Below are 12,468 nucleotides of genomic sequence, written 5' to 3'. Positions count from 1 at the left end.
CACTCTCAAGTAAGTTAAGACGGATCCACGTATGGCATTGCCAGATGTTTTTACTTTCATCTCTTGTCTTTCAGTGTTTTATTGAGCTGTAAAAGGCGTGAAAGGCTATAACACCACTTCGATGTGTAACCACCTGCTTCGAAGTGTACCCGTACTTTTTCAGATATGCTTTGCTAGATACGTTTCTGCGTCTACTATTATGCTGTGTGTAGTTATTCACATTGAAAGCTCTGGTCTCCATTGTAGAAGACCCTGTTCTAACCGACATGTCGCAGACTGATTCCCTGCCTGCAGTAAATACAAAACTGAAGGCGCTGCCAGACCTGTGATATCGTGCAAACAGGTTTCTTTTATGCGCCGTTTCCGACTTATTTAGCATTGAAATTAGGCAATAAGGTCGTTGCGTGCACAAATTCATACACTCGCACGTGCGCGTAACACATCTAGTGGTCTGTGAGTTACCACAATTCACATTACCAGCTAAAATATGCCTTTTTTTGAAAATGATAAATTTAAGCTAGTTGAGCGAAAGATACGTTTGTTCGATTTGCGGAAAGCGAACGACACTGTTTCCGGCAGGCTGCAGCAACTTGCACGTACGGCGACCTGATTCGCTGACTTCGATGCTAAATAACTCGATAACGGTGTGACTTATCGATTTTTTTCTTATTATTACTCAGCACTCAGCTTTTTAGATAGTTTCCCACCACCCTGCGTACACAGTGTATGGTGAGCGCCTGATGACTCTGCAACACGCGAGGCAGCACTGCCCGGCGGGTTGCCGCCAACCCGACGCGGCTACATTTCTCTGCGACATTCCATGCAATGGCGTTTATCTTAAGGCATGTGGATTTTCTGATGACAATATTTGTGGATTTTGGGAATTAATGTAGCCAGATAGGTGAAACCAAGCCTCATAAGTCAAAAAGGTTCGATCTAAAACACCATGTCGGTTTATAAGTCCCTGAAACCATGAACGACACCCTATTCGCTTCGCATGGTCCATACAGCGTGACTTTTGCACAGCAGTAATTTTATACGGACACAGCCCTAGCTCTTTGATTACGGCATTCAGAGCTACCGTACGGCAGCCTTTAGGCTTTTGCGATAATCTTCTCACGAATTTTGATGGACTCTGCAACGTTACGTTCGAAATATCGTAAAACCTCCGTTCTGTTGAACTTATGAACCTACCAGTTCGTGGTGCATCATGAACTGAACCTTTTGTCTGAAATTTGCAAATTAAATCACATATAGTGTCACGATGTGAACGTCTCGAAGCAGGAAAACGCAATCTAAATTGCCGCCGCACCGTAAATATACCTCCTGTACGGAAAACCCCTTCCATTAAAACCGCTCTCTCTGCAACAGAAGGCATTCGGACTAGACTCAGGTCATACAAGAAGTAGACAATAACACGACTAACAGCAGCAGTGACCGCGTAACACTACTATCTCCAACCTACTACTGCGGGTCCACGGAACACGAGCAGGCGAGATTTGAACGTGCTGGCAACCTCACGCGCCCCGCAAAGCGAAACACGCGAGGATCGCGCTGTGCAGAGACGTAAGTGTAGTCAGCACAGTAACAACGATGGCAGCTTGAACTGACAACAGTAAACAACGGATACCCATACCCATTCGACCACTCAGCTACTATCAGGCAGCGTTCAGTAGTGAACGGGCGGCCGAAGTATGTTGACGTTGTTGTGTCACAAATCGCAGTGTAGCAACGATCTGAACGTTTATAAATTATCCGTTGAAGATATTGCTAAGAACATTTTCAAGAAGAGAAAATTTGTGTTTGCGCCAAGTGCGTCCCGTACACGGTGATTCCTCAACAGAAACGACGAGACGTGGACGCCTGAAATGAAAGATGCGGAAAATCTTTCCCGGAAAATATCATCGCCGAAGGCAGGACTTGGTGGTATAACTACGAATCTACCACGAAACGAGAAACTGCAGAAAACGTCTCTGGTGGTTCGCCAGGACCGAACCAAGGTCGATATTCATGCGTAAGTTGAACAACATCTGGAACCGGACTGTTCATATGTATAAACGAACGTTCCTTGCACTGTACTCAAAAACAACCATTTTAACTTTTCTCTATTTTTTATTACTCCAAGTAGGAATCTTCAAAAAGAGTGATGAGGTATGACCTGTTGGCAGCTAGACGTGAGGGTACAGTACCCTCACACATTATGATTGTACAGGATGCGAGTGCATAGTAGTTGTTGTGATTTCAGTACAGAGACTGCTTTGATGCAGCTCTCCATGCTACTGCATCCTGTGCAAGCTTCTTCATCTCCCAGTACCTACTGTAGCCTACATCCTTCTGAATCTGCTTAGTGTATTCATCTCTTGGTCTCCCTCCACGATTTGTACCATCCACGCTGCCCTCCAATGCTAAATTGGTGATCCCTTGATGTCTCAGAACATGCCCCACCAGCCGATGCCTTCTTCTAGTCAAGTTGTGCCACAAACTCCTCTTCTCCCCAATTCTACTCAATACCTCCTCATTAGTTATGTGATCTACCCATCTAATCTTCAGCATTCTTCTGTAGCATCACATTTCGAAAGCTTCTATTCTCTTCTTGTCCAAACTATTTATCGTCCACGTTTCACTTCCATACATGGCTACACTCCATACAAATACTTTCTGAAACGACTTCCTGACACTTAAATCTATACTCGATGTTAACAAATTTCTCTTCTTCAGAAACGCTTTCCTTCCCATTGCCAGTCTACATTTTATATCCTCCCTACTTCGACCATCATCAGTTATTTTGCTCCCCAAATAGCAAAACTCATTTACTACTTTAAGCGTCTCATTTCCTAATCTAATTCCCGGAGCATCACCCCTTTTAATTCGAGTACGTTCCATTATCTTTGTTTTGCTTTTGTTGGTGTCTATCCTGTATCCCCCTTTCAAGACACTGTCCATTCCGTTCAGCTGCTCTTCTAGGTCCTTTGCTGTCTCTGACAGTGTGCATTATACCCTAGAACACAAAGTTTATCCCTGACGCCAACAATGCCTGTCAGGAAGCACAGCAGTTAAAGAGGACAAATGCGCCGCCTCCTTGTGAGCGACACCCCTGTCAGGAGATAAATGTAGCTTCTCTCTGCTGTAATAATTTCGTGGTAGCAACTCGCAGCAATAGTCTGGATGTACTTTTATACGCCTTGCCGCAGTGGTCACAATGATTCCCATCAAAGTTAAGCGTTGTCGGGTTTGGCTAGCATCTGACTGTGTCTGCCAGGTGCTGTTCGCAAGTGGGGTGTACTCAGACCTTGCGAGGTCAATTGAGGAGCTACCTGACTGAGAATTAGCGACTGCTCACAGAAGCTGACAACGGCTCCGGGAGAGAGAGGCACTGACCACATGCGCATCCAGTGGATAAACCGGCGATCGGTCAATAGCGTTGGGTCGTCAAGGCCTATTTGGAAGAAATTTGAGTTTTGTTTCATAATGCTTGTTGCATTCTTCACTGAGATGACAAAAGTCATGAAATAGCAATATGTACATATAAAGGACCTGTATCCACGGACCCAACCAACCAACCAACCAACTCGCGCACGCGCGCCCAGACCGTGACATCGCTGGCCACAGTTCCTGTCGCGGCCGTCGGCGTCTCAGGGCGTTACCGCCGACGGAAGAGGTCGCGCCATGGCTGAGCTCGGGTCCGCAGCGCCCTCTGCCTTTTGCGTATAAGGAGGAGCGCTGGCCCCGAGGCGGACAGTCTATTGCTTATAGTCTATAGTCAACCTTCCGTGGAGTTTATAGCGGAGCCATTGCAGTGTGGTATTTGCTATTGTATTCGACTAGACTCATTACACGGATTACTCCTGGATATTACTTGGACTTGTATTGCTGGTGCACGTTTCGTCAGAAATAAGGATAAGTTATCTCTTCATTCTAGCTGGCGCAATTCTTGTCGTTAATTATTTTTCAGCCAACAGACATAGCTACATCCTGGTCACTACCCACGCTTTATACAATTTATGGTGGCTGCCCCAAAAGTACCGCCGAGGACATCGGGTTAGGGAGGCGTCACAAAAAAGATGGCAGTAGCATCGCACACACAAGGTAAAAACGGCTGTCTATTGGCAGACCTGCCATTTGTACTCATGTAGTCATGCCCGCATGAGAGGAATGAACAGACCATGTGCGCTAAATGGTAGTTGGAGCTAGATGCATCGGACATTCCATTTCTGATATCGTTAGGGAAGTCAATATTCCGAGATGCACAGTGTCGAAGAGTGTGCCGAGAAAACCAAATTTCAGGCGCTAGGTCTCACGACATAGAGTCCGTTGGCCTTCACTAAACGACCAAGAGCAGAGGCGTTTGCGTAGACTTGTCAGTGCTAACAGACAAGCAACACTGCGTGAAATAACCGCACAAATCAATATGAAAGGTATGGTGAAATTTGGTGTTATTGGCTTATGGCGCGAATTCCTTTGCTAACATCGCCTGCAGCCCCTTTCTTGGAGCCGTAGACGACTGGAACATAGAGGCTTGGTCAGATAAGCGCCGATTTCACTTAGTAAGAGCTGATGGTAGAGTTCGAGTGTAGTGGAGGTCCCACGAAGCCATACACAACAAGGCACTGTGCAAGCTGTTTATGGCTGGATAATTGTGTCCTGTGGGGTGAACCGATTATTGACTGGAAATGGTTATGTTCGGCTAATTGGAGGCCCCTAGCAGCCTTTCATGGACTTCATGTTTCCAAATAACGATGGATTTTTTATGGCTGGCAATGCGCCATGTCACCAGGCAACAACTGGTTCCGAGTGGTTTGAAGAACATTCTGGAAAATTCGAGCGAGTGACTTGGCCACCCTGATCGTTCGACATGAACCCCATGAAACATTTATGAGACATAATCGAAAGGTCAGTTTGTGCACAAAATCCTGCACCTGCTACACTTTCGTAATGATTGACGGCTGTAGTGGCAACATGGTTCAGTACTTCTGCAGGGGACTTTCAACGACTTGTTGAGCCCCTGCACTACGTCGTGCAAGAGGAGCTCCGACACCATATTAGGAGGATCTAATGGCTGCAAAAAGGTGGGAAAAGGAAGGAAAATTCAGTGAGCAAGATGTATGAGACAGGCGAAATTCCCTCAGACTTCAAGAAGAAGATAATAATTCCAATCTCAAAGAAAGCAGGTGTTGACAGATGAGAAAATTACCGAACTACCATATTAATAAGTCACAGCTGCAAAACACTAACTTGAATTCTTTACAGACGAATGGAAAAACTGGTAGAAGCCAACCTCGGGGAAGATCAGTTTGGAATCCGTAGAAATGTTGGAACACGTGAGGCAATACTGACCATACGACTTATCTTAGAAGAAAGATTAAGGAAAGGCAAACCAACGTTTCTAGCATTTTTAGACTTAGAGAAATCATATGACAATGTTGACTGGAATACTCTCTTTCAAATTCTGAAGGTGGCAGGGGTAAAATACAGGGAGCGAAAGGCTGTTTACAATTTGTACAGAAACCAGATGGCAGTTATCAGAGTCGAGGGACATGAAAGGGAAGCAGTCGTTGGGAAGGGAGTGAGACTGTAACCTCTCCTCGATGCCATTCAATCTGTATATTGAGCAAGCAGTAAAGGAAACAAAAGAAAAGTTCGGAGTAGGCATTAAAATCCATGGAGAAGAAATAAAAACTTCGAGGTTCGCCGATGACATTGTAATTCTGTCAGAGACAGCAAAGGACTTGGAAGAGCAGTTGAACGGAATGGACAGTGTCTTGAAAGGACGGTATAAGATGAACATCAACAAAAGCAAAACGAGGATAATGGAATGTAGTCGAATTAAGCCGGGTGATGCTGAGGAATTAGATTAGGAAATGAGACAAAGTAGTAAAGGAGTTTTGCAATTTGGGGAGCAAAATAACTTATGATGGTCGAAGTAGAGAGGATATAAAATGTAGACTGGCAATGGCAAGGAAAGCGTTTCTGAAGAAGAGAGATTTGTTAACATCGAGTATTGAATTAAATGTGAGGAAGTCGTTTCTGAAAGTATCTGTATGGAGTGTGCCCATGTATGGAAGTGAAACATGGACGATAAATAGTTTAGACAAGAAGAGAATAGAAGCTTTCGGAATGTGGTGCTACAGAAGAATGCTAAAGATTAGATGGGTAGACTACATAACTAATGAGGAGGTATTGAATAGAATTGGGGAGAAGAGATATTTGTGGCACAACTTGACTAGAAGAAGGGATCGGTTGGTAGGACATGTTCTGAGGCATCAAGGGATCACCAATTTAGTAATGGAGGGCAGCGTGGAAGGTAAAAATCGTAGAGGGAGACCAAGAGATGAATACACTAAGCAGATTCAGAAGGATGTAGGCTGCAGTAGATACTGGAAGATGAAGAAGCTATCACAGGATAGAGTAGCATGGAAAGCTGCATCACACCAGTCCCAGGACTGAAGACCACAACAACAACAACACATGGCTTTTGTCGACTCAGTGTATTTTTTTAGTTAAAATCATATTTCATCATTTGAGCCAGTCATTTTCTGACTCCAAAATAGATCAACATAAGGAAATATGCAGTGTCACTGCAGGAGGTGTAAGTGTAAAAGGATGAGGTACACGTACGCAGGGGACAGGTCTTGTAATTGACAGGCACAAAAAATATTAAAAATAAGTAGAAGTTTAGATGTCAACGACCTTGCCACAGTTGTAACACCGGTTCTAGTCAGATCAGCCCAAGTTAAGCGCTGTCGGTCTGGGTTATCAGTTGGGTGGGTGACCGTCCGGTCTGCCGAGCGCCGGCCAGGATGGCCGAGCGGTTCTAGGCGCTACAGTCTGGAACCGCGAGACCACTACCGTCGCAGGTTCGAATCCTGCCTCGGGCATGGATGTTTGTGATGTCCTTAGGTTAGTTAGGTTTAACTAGTTCTAAGTTCTAGGGGACGGATCACGTCAGATGTTAAGTCCCATAGCGCTCAGAGCCATTTTTTTCTGCCGAGCGCTGTTTGCAAGTCGGGTGCACTCAGCCCTTGTGAGGCAAACTGAGGAGCTACCTGATGGAGAATTAGCGACTCCGGGAGAGCGGTGTGCTCCACACATGCCCCTCCATATCCGCATCATATGTGGGCTGAGGATGACACGGTGGTCGGTCGGTGCCTTTCGGCCTTCATGGCCCATCCGGGAGGAGTTTAGTAGAAGTTTAGATGTCCACCACCTTTCGCTAAGCTGGACTTAGAGTTTCAAGCCTTGCGCTGTAATCAGGATCGAGAGAGATTGTACCTGTGGGACGAGTGAGAGTCGCTCGCAGAGGCGGAGAGAGCTAGGAGCGCGACCACGGCCAGTGATGCAGTCGAGGGTGCCATGGCTGCGGGCAGACTACGCGGCATCTGGCGCACACAGCGGCCTATATACCCTCCCGCGAGCGGTTGGCGCTATTACGGCAAAGTAAACGGCCGCGGCACGCGCGGTCCATCTGTCTGATTGGGCGCTGCAGGCCGACATCCCGTCCCTGCCTGGTGCCAGACGCCGCGCTGCTGTGTCAACAGAGAGGGGTCCGGTGTAGCGCTGGCCGGGCCGTGAGTGCCCTCCTCCACCCACCTCTGGACAAGCGGAGGAGGGGCCGCTCTTAGTTTATCACTCCAACCGCATCCGCAGGACGGTTTTATAGCTTTCTGTTAGGCCGCAGTATTGCCTCTTCAGGAAAAGTCCGCTGTGTTTAGCCGGTAACCGAGGCACGTGCACATTGAAGTAATACTGACTCCTTTCCACACAAAAATAGCCACGTCAAGGTCACTTACTAACATTTTACCCCTGGCGGGTCTAGACGCACTGCATTATTTTCTCACCAAGTAGCTATTGTGCTTACAGTCATTCGTTGACCAGTCTGGAGTGGCAGTTGAAGACAGCAAAACCAAAGTCGAAGTTTAACGTACCCCATTTAAGAGATCGTACGCGCAGGAGAATCGTACAAACGTACATATCATCGTTTGACCATCGCAAAGACTCCCGTCTGGACAACATAGTAGTAAGCATCCCTGGCGCAGAGATACAACTGATAACTGAAAGAGTTGAAAACAAATAAGCCGTCATGTCAAGACGGATTCCCAGTTCGATTTTACGAAGAGAACTCTGTTGCCCTGGCCGCTTACTTAGCTTGCACTTATCGCAAATCTCTCACCGAGCGCGATGTCCCGAGCGAATGAAAAAAAAAATTGCAGGTGACTCTGCTGTGTATACGAAGCGTAAAAGAACAATGGTTCAAATGGCTCTGAGGACTATGGGACTTGACATCTGATGTCATCACTCCCCTGGAACTAACCTAAGGACATCACACACATCCATGCCCGAGGCAGGATTCGAACCTGCGACCGTAGTGGTTGCGCGGTTCCTGACTGAAGTGCCTAGAACCGCACGGGCACAAAGGCCAGCCGTAAAAGAACAGACCAGAAAAAATATTCTGATTTAGAATATGATAAATTTCCTAGAGACGGAAAAGCTCATGTTCACGAATCACCAAAGATTTAGAAAGCATCGCTTGCGTGAACATCTTGTCCTTTTCTCACATGATATGCTGCGAACAATGGATGAAGGGAAATAAGCACATTCCATATTTCTAGATTTCCGAAAAGCATTTGGTACGGTACTCCACTACAGACTGTTAACGTAGGTACGAGGATACAGAATAGGTTGCCAGACATGTGAGTGTCTGGAAGACTTCTTAAGTAACAGAACGCAGTATGCTGTCATCGATGGCCAGTGCTTTCAGCGACGAGGGTGTCGTCAGGGGTGTCCAAAGGAAGTGCGACAGGACTGCTGTTCATTTTCTACACACATGGCGGAGAGGGTGGGCAGCGATCTGCGCTTGTTTGCTGATGCTGCTGTGGTGTGCGGTGACTGGAGAAGGATACGAGACGACTTACACAAAATGTATAGTTGGTGTGATGAATGGCAGGAAGCTCTAAATGTAGAAATCTGTAAGTTGATGCTGATGAGCAGGAAAAAACTAACGGGAAATGACCGGATAATGCATTAGTAATGTTCCGCTTGACACAGCCACGTCGTTTAAATATCTGGGCATAAAATTGCAAAGCGATTTCAAATGCAACACGCATGTGAGGATTGCACTGCAGAAGGCGAATGGTCCAACTCGATTTATTGGGATAATTTTAGGCAGGAGTGGTTCAGCTTTAAAGGAGGCCGCATACAAGACGCTAGTGCGACCTATTCTTGGGCACTGCTCCAGTGTTTGGGACAAGCACCAGGTCGGATTAGAAGAAGACATGCAAGCAATTCAGAGGCGGACTACCAGATTTGTAGGGTCGAACAACACTCAGGTGTTATGAAGATGTTTCGGGAACTCAGATGGGAATCCCTGGAGGACACACGACGTCCTTTCAGAGGAACACTATTGAGAAATTTAGGGAACCGGCTTTTGGTGCTGACTGCGCTGCGATCCTACTGGTGCTATCATACATGTCGCGTCGGGAACACGAAGATGAGATATCAGAAATTAGGCATCATACGGAGGATACAGACAGCCGGTCTTCCCTCACTGTCTCTCCGAGTAGGAAAACAGGAACGGAATCGAGTAGTAGTGGTATAGGGAACACTCTGCCACACACCGTACGCTGACTTGTGGCGTATGTAGATGTAAGTGTCAGCAGTCAGTTACTTTGGTATTCAGGTCTGTGCTGAACTCTCTCAAAAGAAGCTGATAGAAATTGACTACTGATATGAGATCATAATACATAAAGTTCAAGACCTCCCTATGAACCATGGACCTTGCCGTTGGTGGGGAGGCTTGCGTACCTCAGCGATACAGATAGCCGTACCGTAGGTGCAACCACAACGGAGGGGTAACTGTTGAGAGGCCAGACAAACGTGTGGTTCCTGAAGAGGGGCAGCAGCCTTTTCAGTACTTGCAGCGGCAACAGTCTGGATGATTGACTGATCTGGCCTTGTAACACTAACCAAAACGGTCTTGCTGCGCTGGTACTGTGAACGGCTGAAAGCAAGAGGAAGCCGTAATTTTTCCCGAGGGCATGCAGCTTTATTGTAAGGTTACATATAATAATTCCAATCGCAAAGAAATAGGTGTTTACAGGTGTGAAAATTATCGAACTATCACTTTAACAAGTCTGATTGCAAAATACTAACACGAATTCCTTACAAAAGAATGGAAAGACTGGTAGAAGCCGACGTCGGGGAAGATCAGTTTAGATTCCATAGAAATGTTGGAACACGCGATGCAATACTGACCCTATGAGTTATCTTAGAAGACAGATTAACGAATGGCGAAACTACGTTTCTAGCATTTGTAGGTTTAGAGAAAGCTTTTGACAATGTTGACTGTAATACTCTCTTTGGAATCTTTGGAATTCTGAAGGGGAACAGTGGTTGAGAAGGGAGTGAGACAGGGTTGTAGCCTATCCCCGATGTTATTCAATCTGTATATTGAGCAAGCAGTGAAGGAAACAAAAGAAAAATTTGGAGTTGGAATTAAAATCCAGGGAAAAGAAATAAAAACATTGAGGTTTGCCGATGACATTGTAATTCTGTCAGAGACAGCAAAGGACTTGCAAGAGCAGTTGAACGGAATAGACACTGTCTTGAAAGTAGGATATAAGATGAACGTCAACAACAACAAAAAGAGAATAATGGCTCAAATGGCTCTGAGCAGTATGGGACTCAACTGCTGAGGTCATTAGTCCCCTAGAACTTAGAACTAGTTAAACCTAACTAACCTAAGGACATCACAAACATCCATGCCCGAGGCAGAATTCGAACCTGCGACCGTAGCGGTCTTGCAGTTCCAGACTGCAGCGCCTTTAACCGAGAGAATAATGGAATGTAGTCGAATTAAGTCGCGTGATGCTGAGGGAATTAGGAAATGAGAATGTTTTGCTATTGGGGCAGCAAAATAACTTCTGATGGTCGAAGTAGAGAGGAGACAAAATGTAGACTGTCTATGGCAAGGAAAGCATTTTTGAAGAAGAAAATTTTGTTAACATCAAGTATAGATGGAGGTGTCACTCCTTTCTCAACCACTGCTCCCCTTCAGAAATTCAAAGAGAGTATTCCAGTCAACATTGTCGAAAGCTTTCTCTAAGCCTTTCTTGAAAGTATTTGTATCGAGCGTGGTCATGTATGGATGTGAAACATGGACAAAAACAGTCTAGACAAGAAGATAGTAGAAGATTTCGAAATGTGATGCTACAGAAGAATGTTGAGGATTAGGTGGGTAAATCACGTAACTGATGAGGAAGTAGTGAACAGAGTTGGAGAGAAGAGAAATTTGTTGCAGAAATTGACTAGAAGAAGGGATCGGTTGGTAGCACATGTTCTGAGGCATCAAGGGATCACCAATTTAGTACTGGAGGGCAGCATTAAGGGTAATAATCGTAGACAGAGACAAAGAGATGAATACACTAAGCAAATTCAGAAGGATGTCAGTTGCAGTAGTTACTGGGAGATGAAGAAGCTTGCCCAGGATAGAGTAGCATGGAGAGCTGCATCAAACCAATCTCTGGACTGATGACCACAACAACAACAACAAAGCTAATGAGCATATTCTTAAGTTCGGATGTAACAAATTTTCTTCACACAGAAATTTTCTTCATCCGGAAATCAGCATGGATTTAGAAAGCGTCGCTCGTGTGAAACTCAGCTTGCCCTTTTCTCAAAGGGCATACTGCGAACTATGGATGGAGAGCAACTGACACTACGGTCGCTGGTTCGAATCGTGCCTCGGGCATGGATGTGTGTGATGTCCTTAGGTTAGTTGGGTTTAACTAGTTCTAAGTTCTAGGGGACTGATGACCACAGATGTTAAGTCCCATAGTGCTCAGAGCCATCTGAACCATTTGAAGCAACTGACAGGTGTCAGACTGCAAATTGTTAACGAAGGTCCGAGCATAAGGAAGAGGCTTCCATATATGTGAGTGGCTGAAGATCTTGTAATAACAGAACCCAGTACGTCGTTCTGAACGGCGAGTGGTCGTCAGCAGAGCCACCGGAAACTGTGACACGCCGAGTGAATGGCAGTCTGCGGCTGTCTGCTGGTGACTCTGTGGTACGCGGGAAGGTGTCGTACAAGCAGATCACATGACACTTAGATTTTTGTAATAGTACTTATGGTACGTGAAATTCATAGCTCAGACATCAATTACCCAAACCAGATCGATGCAGCTCTCAAATATTCTCGAGAAAATCGCCTTTGAGGTTTTGCGAACGTCGTAGACACCCTAAATCAAGCTCAACTTATCGAAAGGTGGCTCTGCGGTAGAATGCATTCCTGCCCCGTGGGCGGGCTTGGTTTGTTTCCCGGTCGATGCTTATCTTCAAACAATGGTACATGTTGAAACTTCCTGGCAGGTTAAAACTGTGTGCCGGACCGAGACTCTAACTCGGGACCTTTGCCTTTCGCGGGCAAGTGCTCTACCGACTGAGCTACCCAAGCACGACTCACGACCCGTCCTC

General features: G+C 45.9%; 1 long non-coding RNA gene across 1 annotated transcript in view; it reads right to left on the bottom strand.

Moving 5' to 3' along the window:
* LOC124544616 overlaps positions 1-7,349 on the bottom strand; it is a 62,735-nt gene extending 55,386 nt beyond the window's left edge. Inside the window, exon 1 of the long non-coding RNA XR_006967550.1 lies at positions 7,270-7,349. This is a non-coding gene — a long non-coding RNA (uncharacterized LOC124544616). The remainder of the gene's footprint in view (positions 1-7,269) is intronic.
* Positions 7,350-12,468: the final 5,119 nt, after the last annotated feature.

This window comes from Schistocerca americana, chromosome 8 (assembly GCF_021461395.2).
Source record: "Schistocerca americana isolate TAMUIC-IGC-003095 chromosome 8, iqSchAmer2.1, whole genome shotgun sequence".
Classification (NCBI taxonomy): domain Eukaryota; kingdom Metazoa; phylum Arthropoda; class Insecta; order Orthoptera; family Acrididae; genus Schistocerca; species Schistocerca americana.
The sequence above is the reverse complement of the archived record's forward strand: the minus strand, read 5'-3'. Positions and strand labels throughout refer to the sequence as shown.